The sequence below is a fragment of the Lonchura striata genome, chromosome 1 (genome assembly GCF_046129695.1).
Source record: "Lonchura striata isolate bLonStr1 chromosome 1, bLonStr1.mat, whole genome shotgun sequence".
Taxonomy (NCBI): Eukaryota; Metazoa; Chordata; class Aves; order Passeriformes; family Estrildidae; genus Lonchura; species Lonchura striata.
Genome location: NC_134603.1, coordinates 47,904,059 through 47,931,135, shown reverse-complemented (window position 1 = coordinate 47,931,135; position 27,077 = coordinate 47,904,059). Strand labels below are relative to the sequence as shown.

Sequence of the window (27,077 nt, the reverse complement as noted above, 5' to 3'; positions counted from 1 at the left end):
TTACCCCGTGGAAAAATATTTCCCATGTCTGCTGCTTGTCAGCATGTTTGCTTTGAATATGCTGAAGATAGGACCATTTTTTACATTATTCCATTTGCCTTTCTTTGAATTGGTGCCTCTTCAGACTTTTCCACTGAATGATACTTTAGTGTTATTGAAATAATACTCCATATTCTTCATACTTCATTGTTACCTTTTTACAGAGAGCTTTTTAAAAGATGGAAATAAAAAGGCTGTTGAGAAGAAAGTGTTGTGTCTTATTGCCTGACTAGGATTTACTGAAGCTTAATTTTTCTAAAATTTATTTTTAATTTATGACTCTTGTTTGAGAGGTAAAGTGAATAGGTGCATAGTCCAGTTGCAGGTACAGTTATGGATGTGGCTTCTGAGATAGGTAAAGCTTTCAGCACTTTCAAATACTGTAAGGCATACCGAAGCTTGGCTTTTTTTAAGGGTTATGCCATCTAAAGAGAAACGAGGATTGGTCTTATGTTGATTGAAAAACTTACTACATATGTGCTAGTGGATTAAAAAATATCTTTACAGATTTTAAACATTATCCTGTTGAATTTGCTTGTGAGTATAACAAAAGCATTTATGAAGCTAGAAGATTAGCTTGTTGAATAACTCTTTGCAAAGCAGTGCGGATTGTGTGAGTATTCTCAGAGCTGTTGAGAAATATTTAGTTATTTTTAATTTTTAACATTGGTGGATTTTGTTCATATGCATACTTTTTTTCATGTATTCTCAAGTATTCCCAACAAAATGCTCCAGAAAGTCAATGACTAATGAATGCTCAATATGTACCTGCCTGTTTAAACCCTGAAGGTTTAATTCACCATCTGTAAATACTGATAAAAAATACAGTCTTTATTTCTGCTTACTGTTAGTAGTGTTTGTGCAAAACAATTTTTTTCTAAGGTGCTTAACAGGAAAAAAAATTAGCTACAAGAAACAATTTGTACATACCAGGAATTTTTATTGGTTGGGTTTGGCTGTAGATAATGTAGCAATCATAAATAGTGAGGATTTTTTGGTAAGACAGTTTTTAAGTCCAGGATGTAATACTAAAGGAAATGAGCAGTAATAGGTGAGCTGATTACTGAGCTTTTACCTTGACAATTAAATTATGTGAAGTTTCTTAAGATCACATGAGGACATCACAGATGAAAGGAAGGGTGATCTGACTGTGTGAAAAGTTTGTCTAGAATTCAAAAAAAGCACATTTGGTTCAAGGTCTTCTGAAACACGTAGGTACTGGCATTGGTATTTGGCTTTTCAACAAGTCATGTCCAAAGTATTTTGGAGATACAAGGTAAAGAAAATTTGGAGTCCAATTTAGGAGACTCTAGTTAATTGCTATGGGACATAGAGAATTAAACTATTTTTAAAGGAGAAATATCTGCACCTTGAAGCCAGTCTCACTATGAATGCTGGGCTGTTTATTCAGTGTAAAATTAGACTCAGTATTATGTCAAAAATATACTCTAGGAAACCTTTTCGTGAAAGCTGAAAAAAAAAGATTGAAAGCTTTTCTCTCTAATTTTCAGTGCTTCTAGGAAATTTGGAGTGGGCATAGGACTGTAAGGATTTTACTTTCAGTGGTGTAACCAGTTTTGTAATACCTTTTATATTAAGCATGTGTTTTTTTAAAGTGCTTTCTTTGCTTTGTACGGTTCTGTACCATATGTTTTGTGTTTAATTCTTTGAATGACCACTGAAACGCAGCCAACTTTGGGTAAATGTGGCAACTGTTAACTAGTGCTTAGCAACAGTGCACAATAATCAAGACGGGAAGTGAGGAAGAATACCATGTCTAATTGAATCTATGGGGGGCATTTAGCTAGGTAGGACATAATTAACAAAACATGGAGCTCAGACATTATATTAAGGCATCACATCTTGACTCTTGCCAAAAAAGGACTGTGAAATCAATAATGTAAAACACACATTACAGGTATTTTGCTTTGCACCTTGGAAGAACAGCCTCTTTGATATGTATGTGCTTTGCCTATTCTTGCATAATCATTTATTGCATGTAATGCAAAAGATGCATTTTCTTTTGTTTCTAAAACATAATTGTAAGCAATAGAACTGTTGGGAAAACCGACAAATGAAGGAGTAATAAGCCTTGACATTCTGACAATCGTGTCTTTTAGAGAATTAGTCCTGTGAACTGGAGTTCATTAGATATAGTAAGCAATTAAGAGATCTCTAATATCCTGAAATAGATTACAGCAGCAGTCATAAAACAACACTAAACTTTTACAATTAATGTGTTGTTATTACCCTGTCTTGTCATTACTTTCCTTAATATGTTAAGAAAAGTACTGCTTGTAAGAATATGTGTTCAAAATGCTTTTGCCTAGTGTAGTTTCTGGTTTGTTTTTTTGTTTGTTTGTTTGTTTTGTTGTTTTGTTTTTTTTTTAATTCCAGACCTGATCATGTTGTTTCATGCTGTATTCCATGTGGAAATACATTCATGGACCAATTTTATTTCTTGTATAACCCAAACACGTCTTGTTTCTAAGAGCTCTGAAGATATTCTCGCATAATAATGAGAGACCTAGTGAATAAAGCTTCAGTGAGTCATTGCAAAAGTTCATCTACAACTCTGAGCAAGGTACTATAGCCCCTGTTAATGGATTTGAATTTGCAGGTAGGTAGTGAAGATGACCCAAAACCAAGGAGCCATTTTTTGAAGGTGCCATGTATTGGTGAACTATCCAGTAGCATTAGGCTCTTAATAATTAAATAGAATCCTTAATGCTTTTATAATCCGGAAGTAAAAAACACAGGATATCTGTTGGAAGAATGTAGATGACAGAAATTTGGAACAGAGTTTATTCACAATGGGGACAGCCAAATTTTGTACACTGTTGTTGTTGGCTTGGAAGTATCAAACAGAAATATGGAGTTCTTACAGAAATTATAGGCTGGATTGATGGGCCAAGGCCAATTGTATGAGGTTTAACAAGGTAAAGTGCCAAGTCCTCCTCTTGGGTCATGATAACCTCGTGCAACACTACAGCCTTGGGAACAGTGGCTGGAATTTATGCAGTGGAAAAGGATCCAGGGTATTGGTTGACAGCCAGCTAAACATGAGCCAGCGTGTGCCCAGGTGGCCAAGAAGGCCAGTGATATCCTGGCTTGTGTCATATACTGTGGCAAGCAGGAGCAGGGCAGTGGTTGTCTCTCTGTATTCAGCACTGGATGAGGCTGCACCTTTAATCCTGTGTTCCGTTTTGGGCTCCTCAATTCAGGACGGGCATTGAGGTGCTGAGCATGTCCAGAGAAGGGCACCAGAGTGGGTGATGTTTCTGAAACACAAGTCCTGAGGGAAGAGCTGTGTCTTGGTGGCTTGATTTGGGATTTGCTCCTGAGGAGCAGCTGAGGGAGGCGAGATTGCTTAGCCTGGAGAAAAAGAGGCTCAGAGGGGACCACCCTGCTAGATGGGTGTTGATCTCTTCTGTCAGGTAACTAGGGATAGGACAAGAGGAAATAGCCTCATTCCACATAAATTCTGCATGGAAACATTTGTCCAGCATTGTAACAGCCTGCCCAGGGAAGCTGCTGAATCACCAGCCTTGGAGGTATTTATAAGAAGTGTAGTCATGGCGTTTGAGAGACATGGTTTAGTGATGAACTTGGCAGTGCTGGGTTGATGCTTGGACTCAGTGATCATATAGGTCTTTTTCGACCTAAATCATTCTATGATTCTGTGTTTCTAAAATCACAGAATTCTAATTAGGTTTGGTTTGGATGACTGGTGAAGCCTGGTGAGCTGGTTTCTGTTGTCTTATTCTGTCACACAATAATGTCACCATTTCTGTGAAATGGTTTTTGGACATGAGAGACCATAGAAAATAGTGTAAATTACTACTTTCATTGAAGTGTATTTAATGTTATTCTCATTGAGTTAGCATTTTAAATTCCATGGCACCTCAGATGTTTAGTAAAAAACCTCCATATACTGGACCTGAAAATCTTGCATCATATACTGTCAAGTACTTTGGTTAATTTGTATTTAATTTTTTTAGGAGTTACACTACAATAACCAATAAAATGTTCATCAAATGTAAAAGATAGGAAGAAATATATGTTGTGACATAAAATCACCAGTAGAGTAAGAAGGTAAGGAGCAGGCTGAGTCAGTATGACAAGATATGATTGATTAATATTGGTCATGTAAGGTTTTAGAAAGGTTATTTCGAGGTAGTTTTTCAAACTGCTGGAGCTGTGCACAGAAAACAATGTGGGCAGACCTAAGATACTGTTACTTAAGAGATTACCAGACATCTGTTGTACTGGTTCCATGAACAAGCCTGGAGTGACTAGTTTTGTGAAATGCTGTGCAGGGATCCTCTTCTTCTGGGTGCCCTGTCTCCATCACTGTCTGTAATTAGCTCTTTTCAAGACCCTTGGTGTGATTTGATCAGAGCACTTTGAGGCAAGTGAAGTTAGTTACTGAATGAAGTCTGAAACACACTTTATTAATAGCCTTCCTTTTTAAAAATGAAGATTCATCTGTGTGTCTCACTAAAAGTGATAATATTTCCCTAGAACTTAAGAGTGTGAAACTTCTTTAGATGGCTGTTTTAAGCTGCTGAGCATTTTCCTGGTACTCCTGTCCTTTCACACCAAATTCTGCTGCATCTCCCTCTGCAGCACCGATTTCTCTGTTGAATGGAGTGCACAGCATCAAAATTTCAGAGAAAAAATAGCCTTTTTTGAAAGGCTTCATTTCTGCTGCTGTTTTTCTCTAGAGCCATAATAAATTTAAATTTGGCTTCATAGAAAGCTATTAATGTGCATATGAAACATTTTACCTCCAGCATTTTGCATATTTGAGAGCTATGATTTTCCCCTCCCCTTTCTTTTATAATGCTGCCTCCAACTTCAAAACTTGCTTTCTTATAGAGTCACAGGTCTTTAGGCATAAGGAAACCTAAGCACGAATTTTCTGTGAGTGTGATAGTTAAATTATGCTTTTAATTTGGTAGAATTCCCTAATGCCACCTCCCCTCCCCACTGTCCCCCCCCCCCCCCACCCCGCTTTATTTCCAGCTGTTTCTTAAAAGATAGAGGTGGTCATATGCAATTGTAATGCCAGTGCTCAGGGAGACTTGTATATACTCTGAGTTGTATGGTCCCTTGTTGTGTTATCACTCAGGAGTAATTGAGTAATTAGAAGAGTGTTTGGAAATTGCTGTGAGCCTGATCATCCACAGTCTTCCTGGTAAAGAGGAAATGATCACTTATTAAAAAAGTGAATTGTGGCACACCATTCTGGGCTTAGTGGGATCCAAGCTGTTTCTCCATCACACCCACTTCAAAGAGATGGTGTAGTGGTAAGGAACAGCAAATGCAAATAGCTGAGCTCAGCTGCTTCTGATGCTGTAAGGACTCTGGGCAGCTACCTCTTTACACTGGAATCACTGGTGAAATAGGGATGTTCACAGCAAAGTTTTGTAAATATTCCTATTGCTTACTCATGCTCAGAATGAAGAGCATATGTGACAAAACTGTGTCTTGGTGGCTTCATTTGGGATTTGCAGAGAGCCAAGTGCTTGGTTCCCTGTCCTGAGCCCCATGTCCTTTTCCTGCTGATACAGTATTTCACTGCTATTAGTTCTCTTCTTACTATCTCCTTGGTGATAATGTGTTTCACAGTGTACAATTGCATCTCAGTTTTGCCATTCAGGAGAACAAGCCATCTACTTTTACTGCTTTTGTTCCTGCCTCACTGTCCAACTCCCTGTGGCTTCTCAGGAACTCTCCCAAACTCTGTATTGCTTTTCAGCATTAGATGGCTTTATTCTCCTGTTATTTTTACACTTTCAGTCCACTTTGAGAACAGCTATTTAATAAAGAAAGCTTAATCTTAAAATTTCTTTAAACCACTTATACAGAATCAAATTCTTAGTGCAATTAGGTGATTCCTTTGGGAAGACCTCAAAAAAGGTCTTGATTTTTACAATTACAATGTACTGAATCAAGAAGTGGGAAACAGCTTCCTACCAGTCATGTTGTATGTGACATTTAAGAACATGATCGTTTTGCATTCTTGTTAAAAATGCTTTCAAAAATTAATATGTATAGATAAGATGTTCAGATACTCTTGTTACTCTTTTGTTTCTTAATATCTTAGAGGGAAATGTCTGATTGTGAGAACAATAAGAAATTAGTTGTATTAGACAAGTGATGCGTACCATTCCGCAGAGGAGCAGTTTTGAAGAAAACATAGAGGAGAAGGGTGTGATAGGCAAAGCCATCCAAGAACACTTCAATGCCTCCAGCATGCCAGAGGCACACCAAACTACCGATGGGATATTTAAAGCAGAAATTCAGAGTGAAAAATACGCATATCCCCAGATTCCCTTTTGCAGCAGGTAAATTTTGACAGTTAGTGCCTGCCATTTTTTTTTTCAGTAGGAGAGTCAGCACTCAATTTCCAAGCCTTTTGAGCAGGATGAAGACAACTTGCCTGCCAGACTGTGGACTGGAAGAAGGTGAAATAACAGTCATGATTATAGCAGATGTGGAATGTGAGCTGGAATTCAAGGGCACAAAGATTAAAACATTAGCAGTCACAAACTTTTGTGTCAAGAGCTATGAAATGACAGGGCATCTAAACATACAGATTTTTTTGGTTTGTTTTGCTGCATTAACTTAGTAATACTCTCTTACTACACGTCTGAAAATGTTTTGGGTACTGCAAGGAAAATACATAGCCAGTTGTCTTCTCCAAAGCACTCAAAGCTAAAGAGGATTGTGTGTATGTGTGTGCATGTACATATATATATACATATATGAAAGAGAAGAATACATAAATTAGCAATGCTGAGGTCTAATATCATACTGGTCCAATACATTAGTGGGTCTTTAAAGAAGATTCTTTTTTTAATGGTTGTCTGGCTGAGATGATTTATACTGGTTTTTTGTGTTGTTGACAGTTTTCCTTTAGAGACCAGTTGTTCTTAGTGGGTAGTAGATGTGCCACTAGTAATGTTATTCAAAACAGTATGCCTTGGAAGCTTTTAAACAAAGGCCACCACCACCAAAAAAAAAAAAAAAAAAAAAAAAAAACCCACAAAAAACACCAAAAAAAACCCAAAACAACAACAACAAAATTTAATTTTAAACAGCAGATGTGACCTTGTGGCAGAAAACCCTGAGAAGGAAGAAAAAAAAAAAAGATTCTTCTGGCTGCTCTCAGCTATCATAATGAACAGTGTTGACTGTCCAGCTTGGCTGTTTTATTGAGAGAAGTCTTGTGTTTGGTGTCTGTGCAGATAGATGGTCAATTTTCATCTTCAGCACAACTGACTGGCTTTTTATCAAGCTTGGATTTGGGGTGATTCCAGTTGTCACATGGATTTGGTGTAGAAAGAGGGAGGCCATGCTTGCACTGGGATTTAAGCACTCCCCTACACAGTGCAGTGTAGGTTTTCAGCTCCATTTGCTGTCACTGTAGTTAATCCATTTCTGATTATGTGTTAAAGTCAGACAGATTAACTGCCAAGTTGAACTTGTGAAGTTGTATGTGTGTTGCCAGAGTCCCTTCTGCTGGAAAAGGCAGATCTATATAACCTGTAGACTTAGAACAGTTAAAAATTCATCCTAACATTGTTGCTTTGATGTTTGTTAGAAAGCAAAAAAAAAACCAAAAACATTGTTGCTTTTGATTACCATGTTTAAAGGATGCTGTCCCAGCAGTGTAATAAATGAGAACTGGATCTGGGACTTAGTTTCAGTAAAATACAGTGCTCTTCCAGATGCTTTTTAATTGAATCTTCCTGTGAAAATGGGCTCAACTTAAAATTCAGTAACATGCAGTTCAGGGGTTTAAGGCTGAAAAAGACAGAGGAATACAACACATGCTGCATGGTTTTGATACTTCTTATGTTGGATAATACTGATACTTTAAGCTTGTGTTCTCTGTTCTGATTCACTTTATAAACAAGAACAGTATGAACCTCAGTGTTTAACCTTGACACTACTAGATCTTTACTTTATAGGTCACTAACAGTTTGTCCAAATTGCAAAAACTGCATGTTGGGAAACAGATAAAGTATTTGCATCAATAAAATACTAATTTCCTTTAACAAAAGCTGTTTTTGCCTTGGGCTTTTTATTTTTAAGAAACAGACCTTCAGTCCTTGATTCCTTTTACTCTAGCTAAGAATCATGGACAACCTCACAGTTAGATATGACAGGATAATAAGTCAAAACTATCAATGCAGATCAGCCATGAACCAAAATAAATCATAATATGTGTTGTTTTAATAGGATTTCCAACATGGCCCTGCCAAGAGTGTGAGTTTGGACTGGTTGACCTTCAGAGTTCTGTTGTTGGTTGTAAAATGAGGTAGTACAAAACTCATAAAACTTGGCAGTATTACCTACTGGTAAGATACGGCTTCCTGAAACTTTTCATCTGGCCCAAAGCCTTTGCAAAGATACTCAAGGAACAGGTTACTGGCAGTCTGAACTGTTTTGATAACCTGCTTTCCACTTTTCTTCTTTCTGGCCATTTTTCTGCTATGTGCCAGATGTGCTTTCTGTATATCATCAGAAATGTGTGCTGGTTGCACATCCAGTCACATGCATCGACAGAGAGACTCAGTGAATTCTGCTACTGGCAGCTCTCTGCTGGTCTTGTCACCTTGGTGGATGGCAACAGAAATGGTCTGGTGATAGAGGCATCGCTGGGCATGTGTTAATAAGAAGGTTGCAAAGCTTGAGTGACTCTGTAAGAGGTTGTTTGGCCTGTCTGGGATGGAAGACTGGGCATCAAAGGGTAATAATGATACCTGATGGATTGACATTGTTGCATTGTCTAAAATCAGTCTGTCTAGATTCACATTCATAACTGAATGCTTTACTCTAAGGAAACTTGGAATAAGCCCAGTAGTATTAATTTTAAACCTTTTTCAGGGCTAAAATAAAGCATGCATAAAAAGGAGATATTTGTTATTTCAGTCAATCACTCCTTATTTTGTTAAATAGTGAGATTTGGAAACTGCAGTTTTCAATGACATGACCTCTAGCATCTTTCAGTTGAGTTGTATGTGTGTTCATATGTTTTATTTTTCTGGACATATTGATTCTTATGTGATGATTCAGTATGTGGGTTTCAGTTCCTCCTTGACATATTCTAGCTGAACACACTCCATATGTAGAGGAAAACCGGCCAAGTGTGGAAAGAAGGGGGCTGTGCTTTTTTTGTTGCAATTATGAAAAGAGGAACGGAGGCTGGATGATAAAATACCTTTTCCTGCTTCAAATTATTATCTGAGTAAGTCGTGGGAGATTGAGGTTTTGTAAAAAAGCATAGCAAGGCAGGGGAAAGAACTAGAAATTTGCAACTGCAGATTGAAATTTCTTTGAGAAATTCCACTTCAGGAAGATGCTGACTGGCAAGTTAACAAGAGCCAGAAAATAGAACTGTTTTATGATTCATTATCCCAAAGACAGAAGCAAGTGCATTTTGAGGCCATATGCCTGGAAGGAGGTTGGCCTCAGGATGAATTAATTGAAACAATTCTGTCTTCCCTGTTCCAGAGTGCAGTTCATGCTGAGAGAGACTGATAAATTTCTCATTAGGAAATGCTTGTTGAAAATGTGGTCTATTCTTTGTGTTGTCACACTGCCTTTCTGATCTGGAATAAATTACATAAACTGTGTTCCTTTCAGCCAGTGTGCAGAGATAAGAGAATGCATGGGTGAATCTTGTGTCCATTCTGCCATTATGGGTGCCAGGAAAAATAGCCCCAACCTAAATATATAAGCAGAAAATTGTTTTAAGAAGAATGTCCCTTTTTGACACTTTGATGTCACACTGGGGAGTAAATAGTTAAATGCAATGCCACCATATAGCCACATGAAGGATAATAACTCAGTTTCTGATGTTCTTTGTTTTGGAAATGAGGCTTGCAATTATGTACTTGCAGTTTTTTACTGGCTTACCTATCCCTGTAGGTTGTCCCTTTTGTAATTGCTTCTCTGTTTCTATGGATAAACTTATTTTTACTTAACTGCTTTTAACTGAAGATCATTGTTCTTTACCATTCTATTCTTCTGCCCATCTTTTAATGAAGAGTAGTGCTATTATGATTTTAATAAGACTGAGGAATGTTCTTATGTTTTGAACACTGCCTATTGCTATTGTATTCTATGGCAAAAAAGGATGAGGACTAGTTTGGATCATTCACAGATACAAGCTTTATTTTGCTGTTGAATGGCTTAGTTCAAGGTAAAGAGTCAAGTTAAACTGAATATTATAATAGACTGTGTTAGAAGACCTAGAGTTCCAAACTAGTAGTTTGAGAGATGAAGAATTCAAAGAAAATACATGGTCATTTTTCTAAGAAAAAGATACTGGAATGCAGTCTCTTCAGACCTAATTTCATAAAATCATAGAATTACTGACAGAGATTTGAGGAAAGCTTGTGTCCTTTTACATTTCAACCAAAAAACATGCAATGTGTTTTTCTGGAGATACCATCTTGGCCCAGGAATATGGAAATTTCTTTGGTCACTGAAGAAAAAGCATGATGGTTTACTTAAGATGGGAAACTAAAACAACCTTTCTTCCCCCCCTTAGGTGGTTCTCTCTCTTACCATGGCAGAGTGGTGTAAGGCACATATATTTAAATTTAAGGGAAAACTATAATAAATGCCTATGCAAAGCGATAATGTATGTTTTTCTCTCAGACAATGGTCTGTGTGTTAGCAGGTAAAGTGTATGGAGCTTTTGCTACCGTGATATTTTTCACACCATTTACACTGATGTACAAAAGAAACAAAACCCTTGCAGTCCATAATTAATTTACTATTTATAGAGACATTGCTAATTTGCATTAGAGAAGGGTTATAGTTTCATGTCTTATTTAGCCAAATTCTGAATGTGTTAGAAAAATAAGTATATCCACTCCTGAATACCTCTGGGATGATACCATTGCCTGCCTGATAGGAGAGACTAATTTTGGTAAAGAATTGGATTTAATCTACAGGTCTCTTGCTCAGCTGTGCGGAGGCCAAGAAAAACAGCTGTAAAAATGTTGATGTTGGCCATGAATTTACAAGAATAACAACTTACTTGCTTTTACATGTATACTCAGGGTGATATTACAATGTGGACTTGTGTCTGCAGAAGATCCGGTTTTATTTCCAAATTCTCCCGCTGAGAGATGGCACATGGCTTCTACATGCCTCAGATTCCCTCTCTCTAAGCCAAGGGTGTTCTTGGCCTGGGAGTTTGTGAAGCACTACAGGAGAGTAGTGATTTGCTGTTAATGTCTTTAATGGCTGAGCCTGGAGGGCCCTTAGTTCAAGTCTCCTGGTCAGGTCCTTGGGCTGCTAAGCTTCATGCTTCTGTCAGAAAGCTTTAGACCTCAAAGAACAAATGGTGTTCTTGGCATACATACAAGCAGCTATTTGGCTTTTGTGTTCAAACCTTCTGTTTAATTTCAATCAACTTAATTTTAATTAATTGAATTTAGACATCACAGTCTCTGGTTTGCCTGTGAGAACTATTTGCCATGTACAGAAAGCTGGGGCAGCATCTCCACTGAGATGACTTTATGGTGAAATGGATTCAAAAGTCCAAGGCCTTTGGTCAGTGAAGCAGCCCACGGCCCGTGTTTACCCACCACGGTGGTGGCAACCCGTATCTGCCCTGGTGTCAAAGGAGTATACATGAAATACCCAGTGAAAATAGGCTGTGTCTTGCAGAAGGTCTTCAGCTGGCTGAAGCAAGCAGTAGTTGAGGAGGGAGTAAATAAAGCTCTTGCAGACCACATGTTGTCTCAACCTTTCCCCTCCCCCCACCTCCCCTTTTTTTTTTTTTATTGGCCATATGTTTTAGTAGTCTAAGTATGTGTCAGCGGTAATCCAGGCTCTGTGCTTTTAGAGGATGATTACCCAGTTTGTTGCCGAAGTGAGACTTTTTCTTCCCCATTTAATTAATTTCTATGAGGGGTGTAATCATAAACCTTTTAAAAATTATTTATTTATTTATTACAGATTACTCTTTGTGTGTGACTAAATTTAACTCCCATCTCTTTTTGATGGCTGCCGGTCTGTTCTGGGTTTGTATGATAGGGGGGTCAAACAAACCGGTTTGTTCCCTGGATGCTAATCTGAATTTCAGAGGCGCTGTCCTTCACCCCCGGGCTCTGCTCCCCTCCCCCTACTCCCTGATCTCTGCAAACAGCCTCTCTGGGTCTCTTTCTCCCCTCCATCCCACCCCCCACTCCAGCCCTTCTTTCCTCCACTGGCTCACCAGAATAGTAAATGTTGATTATCCTTTCCTACTCATCCCATACCCCATTTCTCACTTAGGGTGTTTGATGTACTAGAGGATTAATGCTCCTAAAATCCAAATTGCTTAAAAGCCTGCTGGTCTGTGTGTTGTATTAAAGATATCATGGTGCTTTTTAAAGGAATCAAATTTTATGGGTTTTCATGGGTTAAAGCAGGTACAGGATTTTCTGATGAGTTAAAAAAAAAGGTGGTGACCTTTTGTCGAGGAGTGATGAGGGTCATCTTTGTTTTATATAAAATAGTGATTAGGAACTTCCCTCTTTAGGGAGTAATTTCGCAGGTCACCTTGGTGGAACAAGGAGGGGTTACTAACTAGCATTGGAGCCCTGCTTGTAAGCTGTCTTCATGGTAGTTCTCATAGCATGGATACAGTTAACCTCCTTGCCTTAAAAAAAAGGAAACATGGCTAGTGGACTTGCAGAAAAGCATTGCCCTGCGCAGAATAAACCATCCTACCTGATATGTGGAAAATAAACAAACCCACAAACATACCGCCCTAGTAGATTGAAATGTATGTGTGTTGGGGAGGAGGGGAATAACACGTAGGAAAAGATTTATGCCTTCCTTTGGGCTGTTGCTTGGTAACAGAAAATGCCTCTTAAGCCTATTTTTGGAGAGGGGAGGGGTGAAACTTGATTCAGTGACCATCTGTCCCAAGCTGGTTGATTTCCTGTTGAGCTCTCCTTTGTTTCTGTCAAACAATTGATTCTTACCCTTTACAGATAAGAATACTGTTGGTGACATTGCCCTGAATCAGCAGGTTGCCTTGTGGCAACTACAAAACAGATCTATTAATTTTAATATTTTTTTCTAATGTTTAAGGGATTTTGTTTTTTTTCAGTGGCTACTGACTGTGGTTTTACTGGGATTTATTTATCTGTGTTGTTGTTTCAATTTTTAGGTTTCTAGCCCTTTGGGAATGCTTGCAGTACAGTAGGCAAATGTAATAAATGTAATTGAAACGTTTTTAGAGAAGATGTAATAAGCTGTTTTTTCACTCTGAAATTGTTGGGGAAAAGCAGCCATGGTTTTGGGACCATTAAGGCTTTTGTCAGTGGGGGGGGGAGCAGAAGTTAATTGAAGTCACTATTGAAGAAATCCCCACTGTTTCTGTGAAAACAAAACCTGGATTCTTAATTGCAAATGGAATATTTGCTATTGTTCTTGCTTAATTGTCAGAAAATCATTCTCTGTTTGACTACCTCCTGATGTTTGCTTAGTAAGTAGTGTGCTGGATAGATTTGAACTCGAGTTATTTTTAAGTAATCTGTTTTATTTATATTGCAGAAGCCCATATTTTTCCTTTGGTTTTATGCATGCAGTGTGCAAGGCCCATGCATATGCCAATATGTGTGCATCCTCTGTAGCTGCAGTTACTTAAAAGCATTCCAATGCCATTTTCTTCCCCACCCTGAATTTCTGCTTTCAGAGAAGCATTTCATAGTTCCAGGTATCTGCTGAAGGGGAATTAAGGCATATGTGACACAAAGAGACAGGTAATATATGCAAAAAAACTAGTGAAGTTCCCCAATGCAGTAGGAAAATGATAGTCACTGTTACTTCCTTCAGTCATTGAACCTCTTTCTTGGAGTATTTCCATTGTTGTTTTACAGAGGAGGGTGAGAAGGAAGGACTTTCAATACAAATGTCTTGGCATCTTACAGGTCTTTGCTTATTGGAGTTTAGCCTACTTGCCACTCAGTAGATGAAATATGGAGGTAATTCCCAAAGGTCACTTCACAGACTTGGAGGTGTTAGTAAAGTTAATTTCCCCTTCTCTTTTATTTTTCCCATGTGCTTTCCAGGTTGCTTTCCACAGGCAGGAGACCTGTTGTCTGCAGCTTTCAGCATGGCCCTGGATGCATGTGGATTCACTCTTTTGGAAGCCAATGGCAATGTGCCTACTGAACAGTGATTTAGTGAGTGTTGGGTCAGAGATACTTGTGAGATTTCCATCCTTGCAAAAGAAAGTTGCATCTGTGATTTGTGTCAGTAAGGGAGGTTCATAACAAACCATGTGAATGAGCCCATGGCTTGTGGTCCATCAGGCCTTGGCTCCTTGTTGGTTGCCCATTTTCTTACTCCAGTCTCAGCCTTTCCCTCTATTTTGCTGCTGTTTGTTTGGAGCATGCTGGGATCTGGCAGAATAACTGATCCACTTGAAAAACAACATAGTTTTCCAGGTTACTTTTCAGCTGGATGAATTCCTTGATCCAGTTTATCTGCTGAATAGAATGCCAAGCTTGGCTTATGCAGTGTAACACAGTGGGGTGGAAGTGATCAGTACTGAGTAGATTTATTTTATATTATTTATTTTTTCACAAACCAGTAGTGCCAAATGTACTGTGAACCATTTTTAAACATGCATTCTCTTTTAGATTGAGAAAGCCTACTATTGGACGGGTGTAAAATTAATTGAACATGCATATATGCTGCTTTTCGCTTTTTCTTGTTTGTTTGTTTGCTTTTTGTTTTGTTTTTGTTAGAAAGTGATAGGTACCACCAACATGCCTTTTGGGTATTTTCAGTCTATCTTGAAATTATACTGAGATAAAAAAAAAAAAAAAATTGTAGAACTAATGCCAACTAGGTCAATGTTAACCTGAGATTTTAAACTTGGCAGTGAAGGAACTGTTCTGAACTGTTTTAAGAACTGATTAAATTTTGCTTCTTCCTGCAGAATTATTTTCATGAAGGGAAAAAAAAAAAAACCCGGATATTTTACTTCAGGCTTAAAATAAATGAAAAATGAAACCCTGTTCTAGATATTTGGAATACATTTTTTGTGTCTGACCTAGAGAAGATGAGTGGTTGTTCTTATCCAGATTTTCTCCTAACCCTTAAAAGAGCATTACTAAGCTGTATGACTCAAATTGTAGGGAACTGACAAAAAGTCCAGTTCTTCCGGCATCTGGGGCAAGCAGCTGAGTCCATGACCTGTACAGATGACACTGCAGTTAGAATACAGTCCTGCACTTGTCTTTGTTCTTTCTCTGCCTGGGTTGTACTGCACTTCTTCTCTTAGAACAGATCTGATGTGCCCTTTGTTCAGATAAAAGCATCTCCAGATCTCCCAGGCAGAAGGCACACAAAATGTGGCTTACCCTGCAGACAGGAGGGCAGTAATTCCAGAAAGGGAAGTTGGTAGAAGACTGGCATCTGCTTGCATTCACCTTCTCATGTTGCTTTTGCAAGGATGGAATTATTTATGAACATTTTTTCCCCATCTGAATGCAGTCAACCAGAGTCTGAAGAACTGCTATTCAATGTCAGGGTGTTTGGCAAAGGTTTTCTTTTGGGAGAGGAAGCCCAGAGGTAGGGTCATGATGAGCTGCTTCTCCATGCTTGGTGGGTTCATTGTATGTGCCTCAGGTATTATGACATTGTCGTGTCAATGTCCCTGTTGCAGTTCTCACTCAGCAGCCATTTTTACAGAACTGACAGCAGTGCCATCCTTAATATGGGTTTGAGAAATCTTCCTCTGTTGTGATAAAAAGGCCTATTTGTGGTTTGCAGAACAGAGTTTGGGCACTGTAACAATGATACAAGGATAAGAATGATGTAACTCTTTCCTCCCCAGCCAAAATCCCCAACTCCAAAACCATGTGCATCAAAGGTGCAAAGTGCCAAGCTTCCCTTCCAGGAAGGTATGGCCATCAGCACCACTGACAGACTCTTCAGGGAGGAAGCAACAAAGAAAAGGCTTTTAGAGAGCCTTTTGTTTCCAGAAGATAGCTTTCTGAAATTAAAACATTGAAACTTTGGAAAGGAAAAACCCCATGTTCTTCAATGGTGTTACATGGCCGATTAGTTTCTGGTCTACAGCCCTGTTCTGTGTTGGAAGTAACTGCTTAGGTGAACACTCACCTTTAAAAGAGCTCCAGGCGTTGGGCATACTGGGGTGTGCCCATCCTCTAATCTTTGCTTAATGTTCTGAGGCCTAAGCTAATGTCTCAAAACCTACCTTCTCATATTTCTGAATAAAATGTGGTCTTTTGTAACCTTCTGGCTAAATGTTCTTATGAGTGTGCTTTCCTTTGCAGAGATGAGCCCATTTCCCACTCAGAGTGGGGAACAGACAGTCCCATATATATATATCTAAAAGACATGTGAGTGGATCAGAAAGTATTCTTCCATATGTAATAACTGATTGATTTAATCTAGATCTTCTTTTTGATTTAGCTCGTAAGTTGCAGTTGCCTGGAGATACACTGCTGTTTTGCTCTATGATCGGTGCTTTGAAAGTGTAACTTTGGTGTTTACTAATAATGTTTAACATGATCCAGACATTTCATATAATGTAGTGTAAAACTAGAAATCTGAACTATTGCATGTTAAACAAGCGTTGCCTCTGTCTGGTACTGCTCTATATATGTGGGTAAAGGACTGCAGAAGACTGCAAATAAGTGCAGGATGTAACTCCTACTGTGTCAATGTTGTCCTGGAATGGCAGTTTCTGTGAATGGAAAATAAATACCTTACCAGCTGAAAGAGAAGTGAACCAGTGTAAGGCAAGGCCAGTGTCTCTGAACTACTGTTACTCTCTGACTTTTTGATGCAAAGATTTTTGTCATCACATGATGACCAAGTAGACCAATATTTCTACTTTTTTTGTCCTTTGCTGAGCAAAGATATATTCATTCCTTCCCCACCCTTGCTCTCATGAGGTTGAATTTCTTGCTCATTTTTCCAGTGGTTTTGTCTGCAGGTTTTTTCAGATTCTTTTCCTAAGTGACTAGATAGCAACAAAGAGTAAGGGGATGGGAGTAAAATTAAACCAGCTAAAGCCAGCAGCTGGGAGATCTTTGTTCTGTTCAGTCTTGACCACAAACTTCCCAACAGACATTGGTGGGGGTGGGGGCATGGATCTCAATTCTTTATCTTCTTAATTTTCATCTCCTCCTTCATGAGTAAAATGGAAACAAAGTGTTACTTAAATGAGTAGCTAAATTCTTTATAGTGTTGTTGTTGAATTAACATACTCTGTAAAGCCTGTAATAAACTGTGGTCTTACAGAAATATTCTGGGAGGATGTACTGACATTTTTTTTAGTTTTATTGCAGTACATTTGTTTAAAGTGAATTATCTAAGTACCATGAAAGTAGATCTTCGTTTTACTCTTCGTTTTGGAATGCAATTTATTAGTGATATCCAGAGGGGTCAGTAGCATAAATAATGTTTGTTTCGAGTCGAGTCGTGTTGGGTGCAGAGGAGGGGGGGTTCACAGTGAAGAGCTGTTTTGTTTGGTGTGGCTGATGAGGAGTGAGGCTGGAATTGCTCATAGCTGTCATTCAGGTTTTGTTTCAAAGTCCAAGGACCTACTGGGAAAAACAAAAAGCTAATGAAAGCTGACTGTATTTCAACCCAAACCCTGTGGAATCCAAAATGATGTCCTGACACTGCGTGTATTCTTATTCTCCTGCATTCCCGTGGTTACTAAGGTAACAGGTTTTTAGAGGCTTTACATCTTCATTGTCAAGTATTTGCTACACTTATTGTTGCTGTTTGCAGATTAGGGCAATTTAAACAATGCCTTTTGAAATGGCAACCAAAAAAAAAAATACAAAAAGAAATATAGTAGAAATAGATGTAATGAATCAATTGCCTTCCCTTGTGTAAATTTTCAGCGCTACATCTCAGAAGCTATTCACAAAATGTCACACTGGTCTAGTGTAGGGATTTTAGGCAGAGGAAAATGCTTTTTTTTAAATCATGTTAATTACAGAACTCCAAATACAGATGTGAGGAGTACAAAATGTGACTTAGTACCTTTTTTGACTACAGAACTGTGAAGAAACTGAAGTTCATGTTTGTGTCAGGGTATTGTCTCTCTACTTACAGTATATCTGAGAGAGTGACCCAAATTTTGTAAGCTGTGTTATCTACTGCATCTGTGAAATCATACTTGAAAAATTAAGCAACTGGGAAAAAAATTACTTTTTTTCTAACAAAGAAAAAGGTAGAACTCTTGTACTTGAACACACTTTACTGATGCTTCTCTGTCCATTTAGATCAAGCAGAAATATGCTCGTTCACATCTTTACTTTAAAAATGGATTATAAATGAGATGGTCAGGCTTTTAAGTGTATCTCCAAGAATATGATATTTAAATTGATTTAGTACCTGCTGACTTCTTGCTGCAGCAAAAATCTTTAGCCTCTGTGCTATTAAAAAAAAACATTAGTGAAAGTAGTGAAGTCCTTACATCATGATGATTTGTGCTACGCAGCTGAGGTATGGTACATAATTATTCCACTTTGCCTGACAGAAATGTTTCTAGTTGAGAAGAATCCTGCTAGACAGGGCAAATACAGCTACTGTTCTCTCTGAGTGTCCTTGAAATGAGTCCTTTGCTGAGGACTCAAGAGCCCTTTTTTATTGGACAAACCCATGCAGTGGGTGACATCCCCATGCTGCTGATCACCACCAGTGTTCATGCTGTCTTCATCTGGCCAAGACTCTGACTATGCCTGTAGACTACTTATTTAATAAAGGTGAAACAACGTTATTACTGCTTATTTGCAGCTAAATAGTTTCTTTGGAAGCATAAGTGATGAGGTGGGGGGGGGGGGGCCCTGTTGAGCACCATTTGATTATGGTTTTGCAGATGCTGCTGACGGTGGCTTGTGCTCAGCTAGGCATATGTCTGGTCTCAACCATCTCTACCCCCAATATCAGCCAGAGGTAACTTTCTTGAGGTAGACAAGACTTAGGAGTCTAGTGTTCAGATAAGTACAGAGCAGATTACCCCAGAAAAAGGGAGGTGACAGATGGGTGGCTGACGCCAGAGGGGTGAAGCTGAATGCAGACTGAATTAGTCCCTGCAACCAAGGACAGAAGGTGCTTGGCACGCAGCTCTCACAAGTTATTGTTTTTAAGTGTTTGTAGGGAGGCCTTTAATTTGATTAGGTTATTTCCTTAATAGTTTTGTACTTGTGGTTGTTACATTGCCCTGGACAAAAGTGTGATTTGACATCAAAATGGCAGTTCACATTTAGCTTTAGCATAAGCCATTTATCCATGACAAGATTTAAATTTTTCTGGTACATACAAAAAGCTGAATTAATGATTGTGTATGTATGTATTAAAATAGGTATACTTTTGTGAGACTACTGAAGGAAAGGTCATCTTTCTTCCATCTCACTAAAAAATATGTATAATGCATAAGAGAAATAAGGTGTGTAACTCAAAAAAATTATGTAGTGCATCATATATTTCATATATTTACAATTGTTTGTTAATTTTTTTAATGAAGTTTTTTAAAATTGCTTAAACCTGTTGTTATACTTTCAGCACTTCTTTGAGTTTTTTGAAAGTTGTAGAGCAAGAGGGGGAAACAAATTTATTATTAGTGCTTTGTGAAGCTTTTGAGATTCAAAGCTACCAGTATTCAACATGTGTCAGTTGTAAGCTTACTAGGAGGGCTTGTAAATTCCTTAGTTGGGAAAAAAAAAGTCTCTGAAGTGTAAGGTTTTTAAGGACAGACCTGAATGCAGAAGAGTCCACAACAACTTGGTTTTTTTTAAAAAAAGAAATAAAATAGAAAAGTCATAGTACTGTTTGACAAACTTGGAATAATCATTGAAAGCTAATGTGGCAGGAAGCTGTAGCACCCACTTGGCAGAATTTTTCCATCCTGTAATAGGTATCTTCCTTCCCTGCTGGAACAGGGATGGACATCCACCCATCTCTGATGTATGGAGTGTTTCAGAGGAGTTTGGAGGGGCCTCCACTTTAGGGAGCAGGGAGGATATCAGGGTGCTTTGTTCATGCTTTGGTATTCCAAATCTAAACAAATATCATATAAAAGCATTTGCATAGGCTTCAAAGGAGCCCTCCACTTTGCTAGTGAAAATCAACCCTGCTCCCTCCTTCTTTTGGTCTCCCACCCAAAAGGCAGGAACAAGTCTTGCACAATGGCCAGTTTTTCAACCCATTTTTTTCATCGGTGCTATCTCTTTTGGTTTTTAAAAAACATGATTTTTATCCCTTTTTGATCAACTTTTTAGATTACACTTCTAATACCTGTTGAAAACTTAGTTTTCATGATAATCTTAAGAAAGGTTTCTGTTGGACAGGCTTCTTTCTCTTGAAGATAATTCTTCCAGACAAACTGAAAGACGTCAATAAAATTAATATGAAACTTAAACTTTAATGAGTCATTAGGTGCATGTTCTTCCCTTCAATGTACTGGTCACTGATTAGATTCTAGGAGATTCTACTGGATGCTTCATAAGTTAAGAGTGCCAGTCTTGACAGTGAATTTGAGATCAGAGTTTGGCAACTTTGATTTAAGTTTCGGTGGTTTTTTTTTTTTCTTGGGTTTTTTTTTTTGTTTGTTTGTTTGTTTTTGGTTTTTTAAGCATTGCATTTGTCGTTGTTTGGGTTTTTTAGATTTGTTTGGTTTGGGGTTTCTTTAATGGAAGATTTTGAATGCCCTTATTTCTTTATAGCAGCCAGAAGAATTTACTTCTTACTTGCCTCTAGATCTTTCAACAGTAAGTTATTACCCTTCAGTGAGGAAAAGGGTATTTACCGCAGTAAGAACCAACTGTGGTGGAGCACCAGAGAAAACAGGAGGAGTTTCTTTTTCTGTATGGTTTGGCTGTTAAAAGCAAATTGAATTTAAATTCTGAGCTGACTTAGCTTTTTGTATTCTTACATATGACATACATTTCTGCAATAGTCTTAAAAGATTTTGAAGACTGAAAGTATGGGTAAAACCAACAAGATGAATTAGTTGCTGGAATGTTTAGTGTGCTCCTAGCTCAGACAAGGGAGTGACTTTTATTCTTTGAGGATAAAAACAACTTAATGCTTTAGCAGACATATAATTTCTAGACTAATTGCATAGTATTTAAAACCCACAAATGGGTTATAAATTTGCATTATCTGCAGCAGATGAAATTTTTTTCTACTGAGCCATTAGGTAGCTTACCAGTTTATTCCCATTGGCAATGATGGCTGCTGAAGAGGCACAGACATTGCAGGATCAAGCTATAAATTTAATTTCTGGCACATTGGAAGCTCTTCAAAGTGTCTTTTATTGGCAAAGAAAATTCTTGCAATGTAAGTAAGTATTGTGTCTTGCAGCCCACATTGAAGAGAGATGGAATTAAATATAAGAATATTCCTTTGGTTTTGATGAAATGGTTTTCTCTGGGAGAACAGAACACAGGAATAATTCAAGAACTCTTTTAAGGCTTCAAGATTTAACTACTTTATATCTTCTTCAAGCAGCCTTTGCTGAATACCATTTGCTATATAAGAAACACTGACTGAATAAGTTGGGGGGTTCTCCTCAATAACTGCATTAAAGAGAGACTAATGAAAAGCATATTCTTTTCTCATCCTCTTTTTTTCCTTTAAACTGGCTTTATGGAATTTCCACACAAAAATTTTTAAGAATGTCCCATTTTTTGACATGGCAGCTCTCGAATCTGTGTGGAAAAGCTGTTGGTCATGCACTAGGACTAAAGTAAATAATTCATTTAGTAACCTCTTCATCTGACACTTCATGTTATAATAGAAAAATTATTATCACATCTCATTTATTCAGACTATCTGAACTGAATGTATCCAGTAATAATTAAATATTTTTCTTAATTAAGTATATGGGGTTCTACAGCCTCTGGTTAGATAGGTGTTGGTTGAATAACCTTATGAGAGAAAATTTTGTGGTTTTGAGCTCTGTTTCACAAAACTAAAGTACAAGACGAGTACAAAAGATTAGTTGCAACTAACTTTGGCTTGCAGCAATGAAACCAGTGGAAACCAGAAGGCCAAGGGGGTTGTCTTGTGCTGAAGATGCAAAGTCATGCTATCTATAGGAAAAGAAAGATGACATTGCCCTTTAGCCTGGGTTTAATGTAGGTCATTTGGGTCAGCAGATGACATGACTTTAATGGCCAAACTACTTTTAACAATTGCCTTGGGCAGTGTTTAATTTCACTGATCCTTGCCAGCCTTCAGGAGAAGAGAGAGGAGAAATCCACCTTATCTTTTGGTTTTCACACAGTGATGATTTAATCCTCTTTTGTATTAAAATTTCTCTAATGAAACCTGTTACCTAGAGGACACTTGTTATAGTGGAACGCAGCACAGGTTTGTATGAATTTTCAGAATGAGTTGACAAAGATGTTTGTTTGTGTTCTTGTTGGGCTGTTCAGCTGCCATGTGCAGAATTCCTAGTCTGTTTAAGTTGACCCATGGTTTATTACCTCTCTTTCACATGCAATATCTTCCTTCTCACTGCAAACCACTGTAACAATCAATTATACTTTAATAACAGAAGAGGAAGGATAGAGCTGAATTCCAATTGTCCTACTGTTTTTCCATTCTGGCAAGGTACTGGAATAGCTGTTCAGGGAATATACAATGTTCTCTTTTGGAAATATCTCAGTATACATCTTAGAAAGCGCATGGATGTGTGTCAGTTTTATATAGGTGCTCTAAATGGGCTACTGCCCAGAAGCAATGCTATTAATGTGCTAGCTTAATGGTCTTTAATGACGGGAGGTAGGGGGGGGGAAAGACAAAGAAAAGCAAATGTTGAGGCATTAGTGGGAAAAGAAAGGAAACCAGAGCAAAAAAAAATTATTCTGCTATGCACATGCATCTTTAGGACACCTACATTTTGAAGGTCACGTGCAATTTGTTTCCTTCGTCTTGCTTCTGTGATAACACATATTAAGAATGGAAAAAAAAAAATGGAGAAAGAAATAAGGTTGATCCAAGTGTAGAAAAACTGCTACTATGTAAGGATCAACTACATTGACTAGACTTCAGCCCTGCAAATTCAGCAGAGGTCCATAAAATACTATGGGACAGAAGGTGGGAGCTATTCACGTCTTCTGGAGGAAAAGAACTGAGTGGCATCAAATGAAATTAGCAGGGGCTGTGCTGAATGCAAACAAAAGGTGATAATTACCAGAGTGAGGTGGGTTATCACACTCCTTTCTCAGGGCCCAGGCCTGGTTCTTCCTAAAGCAGCTGGATAAATTTATCATTCCTGTTAAATGGGCCTTGAGCTGCAGATCAGTGGAGGTTGGGAGAGTATTTCAGATACTTAGGACTGCAGGAACATCACAGAGTTTGTGACAGTATCTGCTGTTGGCCACTGTGTGACCTAGGGAAAGCAGCCTCTGGTGTGGCTTTTAGGTATGTCTGCTTTTGGGCTGATCTGACCACTTCACTATTCTTCTTTGATTAGTATGGGTCACTCTGTTGGGTGAAGTGGGCTGCAGAAAGTGTTCCAGGTCTGCTCTCACAATCATTTTCTGCAGGCATTGAGCCAGTTGAAAGCAGCATATGGGTGTCTTGTCTGCACCATGTTGGTTTGATAGGTGATAAAATTAAGTATTGACAAGCAATTCCAGGAGTGCCAGAACTGAAGAAGCCAGTTTCCTAAAGATTTGCCTCTTTCTTTGTTAATAAACTCTGATTTAAAATGTTTTCTAGATTTAGGATGTGGTTAGGATCAGCCCTTCAAATAGTTTCCTGTTGTACTACCATTGCACAGTCAAATGTCCTGTCTAGCTGGCTAAGTTTCCTCATGAATATTGAGAAGCTGAAATATTTTTCAGAGCTCTGTTCCTCTGTTTCATTTGTATGGAATTGTGGGTTTAAGAGGTTGTTGACAGAAAACATGTCATATGAGCCGTGTTTCTCTTGGAAGCCAGGCAAACAGAAATAGTATGAAATAAATAGAAGTAATACAAATAAGCCAAATAATCCTTAATCTTGCCACAAAGTAGTAATAATATAGTTGAAAAAGTCACATAAATATAAAAAACAGATTAATGTTAATATTTCTAAAGTTTTGAGTGTAATAGAGGTCACTACTCGTGGTTGTGCACAAGAGCAGTGGGGTGTGAGTGTGACATCCTATTTTTCTTACATTATTTAGTAACTGACACATGCTGTGTTCTTGCTGGTTGTTAACAGCATGTGAATTATGAGGCCAAAGGGGTCTTCCTCATGACAATGGCTAATGTTTGCAGAAATGCAAAGGTCACGATCATGACTACTTTTTTTAAAATGCCAACTGGATACCAATGACAATTACTGAACTAGACAGTTCTTAAAGGGTCAGTTTATTGACTTACCTTCCCTGTTTTGTGAGGGGTGATGGAATCAAAGCAACTGCCTGGCTTCTGTTCCGATTTAAGTGAGTTTAGCCTTGGATAGTTTTCGTTCGTATTCCCATGAAAAACAGGAGCAACTGGTTCACTAGTTGTATTTTTTTTTTTTTCTGTGAAGGGCTACTTGATTAGCAATATTATTGTCATCTTTAGGAAAGAAAAGAAAATCAACTTATTAAAACATATTTTGTGGTTTTGAGATAACGTTCATTTCCTTCTAAACTCTAGTTTAAACTTTAATGGAGAAAAAAAGTTGGTGGCCTTTTACTTTCAGATTGTAAGTGCCAATGGTGACTGTAATGTACTTTTTGAAAATAAGTTTTTAAAACAAATTTGAATATTGACATCTTTGAGCTAAGCCCAGGATGTTAAATAAAGCTCTTTACTTACCTGTGGCTGAAAATATGTGAATGAATAGTTTTGGTTTTCTAACAGACAGAATGTGTTTGGGGGGAATTGCAGCTGTAGGATAAATGGCCATAGGTTGTGTCTTCTCTTTCCTAGCTCAGGTGTTCAAAACTGAGTGTCCATGAGCTTAAAACTGATTCTGAATTAATTACTCTGTAATGCAGTGACCTTACATCTGTGGGATGCTGGAAGTCTGCACTGCAACGTTTAGTTTAGTTACCCCTTACAGTGATTAAAAAATTGAAGTAGAGACATGAAAGTTATTATTTGTTACTTTGAAAACCATACTTTTCAGTTACTGTACTGAATGATTTCTGGAGTAGTAAAATACTAGTCTAGTATTTTAAGACAGGGCAGGTCACACATCAGGAAGTTGAGTCACTGTTGGAGTAGACACAGTGCTAGGCAGTATCCTTCTTTAATAGCTTGAGAAGACAAGAGGTATTAGATGACCGAATCATTTTCCTGTGAAATTTTTGCTGTTGTGATTTTATTTTCCTGGTTGCCAAGACTAAATGTGGAAGTCATCTATTTTTCTTTTATTTTTTTCTCTTTACACAGGAAAGTTTCATCAATATACAGCTGGTTAGTTTGAACCTTGCCTGAATTTGTGGCCTTCTGATGCAGGTATGGTAGGAGTATGGTAGATGTGATACTAGAACTTAACGGTTTACAAAACCGTTGATTAATTACTTAGAAGAGGACTTTGGCTTTGTGATAAGAATCTTTGTCTCAAAAGAGGCTGGAAATTATGCAATCAATGACTTTGTGTTTGATAATAGCAAATTCATATGTAATTTGTCTAAAGTTAAAGAAGTTGGTCTAAAGCCAGATGTATCAATGCAACATTTGAGTGTAAGCTTAAAAGTTCTTGTTTGCATCCCCTTGGGAGCTGGAGGGTAGTGGTGGCAAAATGAAGGATAAAAGTCTTGCCAAGGTTAAAACCAGCAGTGAAGGAAGAGTCACTTTTAGAAACAAATGACAGGAAACAGCAAATACTTTTAGACAAATTATATTATTTTATTGTTTTAAGTAACTGTAGGTTAAATTTATAATCGGCTGAGATTTGCAAGTGGTTTCTGTGGCACAGTTCAGTATCCTAGTGCTTTTCCAGACTTCAGTCATATATCTGAAACTTTAGGCTGTTGAATGGCTGTTGAAGACTACTCTGTCCCCTTAGTTCAGCTGTTGGCAGTTTTTGGCATCAGGCATACAGCTGGAGCAATTGCTTTTTTCGCAGAAGGGAAAATACTGTGAAAACATTGCTCTTGATTGCTTTTTTTTTTTTTTTTTTAATCCTTGCTGTCTAATTACTTTGTACTTGGCAGGAGTAGATTTAATCTTGAGTTTACATCTTTGCTGTCCCTTCAGAAATTAGCCAAAGTTATCTAAGATCCGAAACTTCTAGTTGATTCATGCTTAGAAACTTCCTAGCACTGCACTGCTAAAATTCCATGTCCCCTATGATCCTGTTACAGCCTGCAGCTGTACAGCCTTAGTTGTACCCCTGCTCCTTACAAGCCTTCTGAAGATAACACAATGAGGGTGAGGAGGTTTTAAGGGTGACTGTTGTGTGTGTGACTGTATGACTTTACTGGTTGGATTTAGGCAACTTGCAGGTGGAAGATGGTGAGGAAATGGAAATCATCATGGGGGGAGTAAACAAGGAGGCTGAGAAAAATAGGGAAGCTTGAAGTGAAGGATATAGAACAAACTGAGAAGGATATTGGATTGGCCATAATAGAATTTGAGGGCTTGGAAACTAAAGGGAAAGTGTTGGAATCTGTGGTATTAATGATTCCGAGATTGTAAAAAATCTCTGTCTTTCTGCCCCATTGCCAAAGGTTGTTTATTCTTGCTTATCTCTAACATGTTCTGCTGCCCTGCCGCAGCTCTGTCCTGCAGGGCAGCGTGTGGGGCTCTGCCCTCAGTGGGATGTTACAAACATTATACACCAGAAACTACGTGTGCTGTATTTACAATAATGTGCCAATATCTGTCACCTACATTAAACAGTATGTCCCCAGCCTAAACCAATAGAAAAATGCCAACACTACAGTGAAACATGGAGGGCATGAAGAAGGAGAAAAAGGACAAGACACGCTCAATTTCCTCCATCTTGTCCCATTTGGACCCCTAATCTAGAATCCTAAAATTTTACTTTTGCACCCATGCCACACTTAATTATTACTCATA

At 38.1% G+C, this 27,077-nt stretch overlaps 1 protein-coding gene across 7 annotated transcripts in view; it reads left to right on the top strand.

Annotated features, from left to right (window-relative positions):
* The window catches only part of GREB1L (GREB1 like retinoic acid receptor coactivator), a 133,082-nt gene that overhangs the window by 1,285 nt on the left and 104,720 nt on the right, over positions 1 to 27,077 (top strand). Inside the window, exon 2 of one of the 7 annotated variants that reach the window (XM_021551540.2) lies at positions 25,443 to 25,508. The exons of the other annotated variants lie outside the window; for them this stretch is intronic. The gene's annotated coding sequence lies outside the window, so the exon portion shown is untranslated. The remainder of the gene's footprint in view (positions 1 to 25,442; positions 25,509 to 27,077) is intronic. 7 annotated transcript variants of the gene reach the window in all.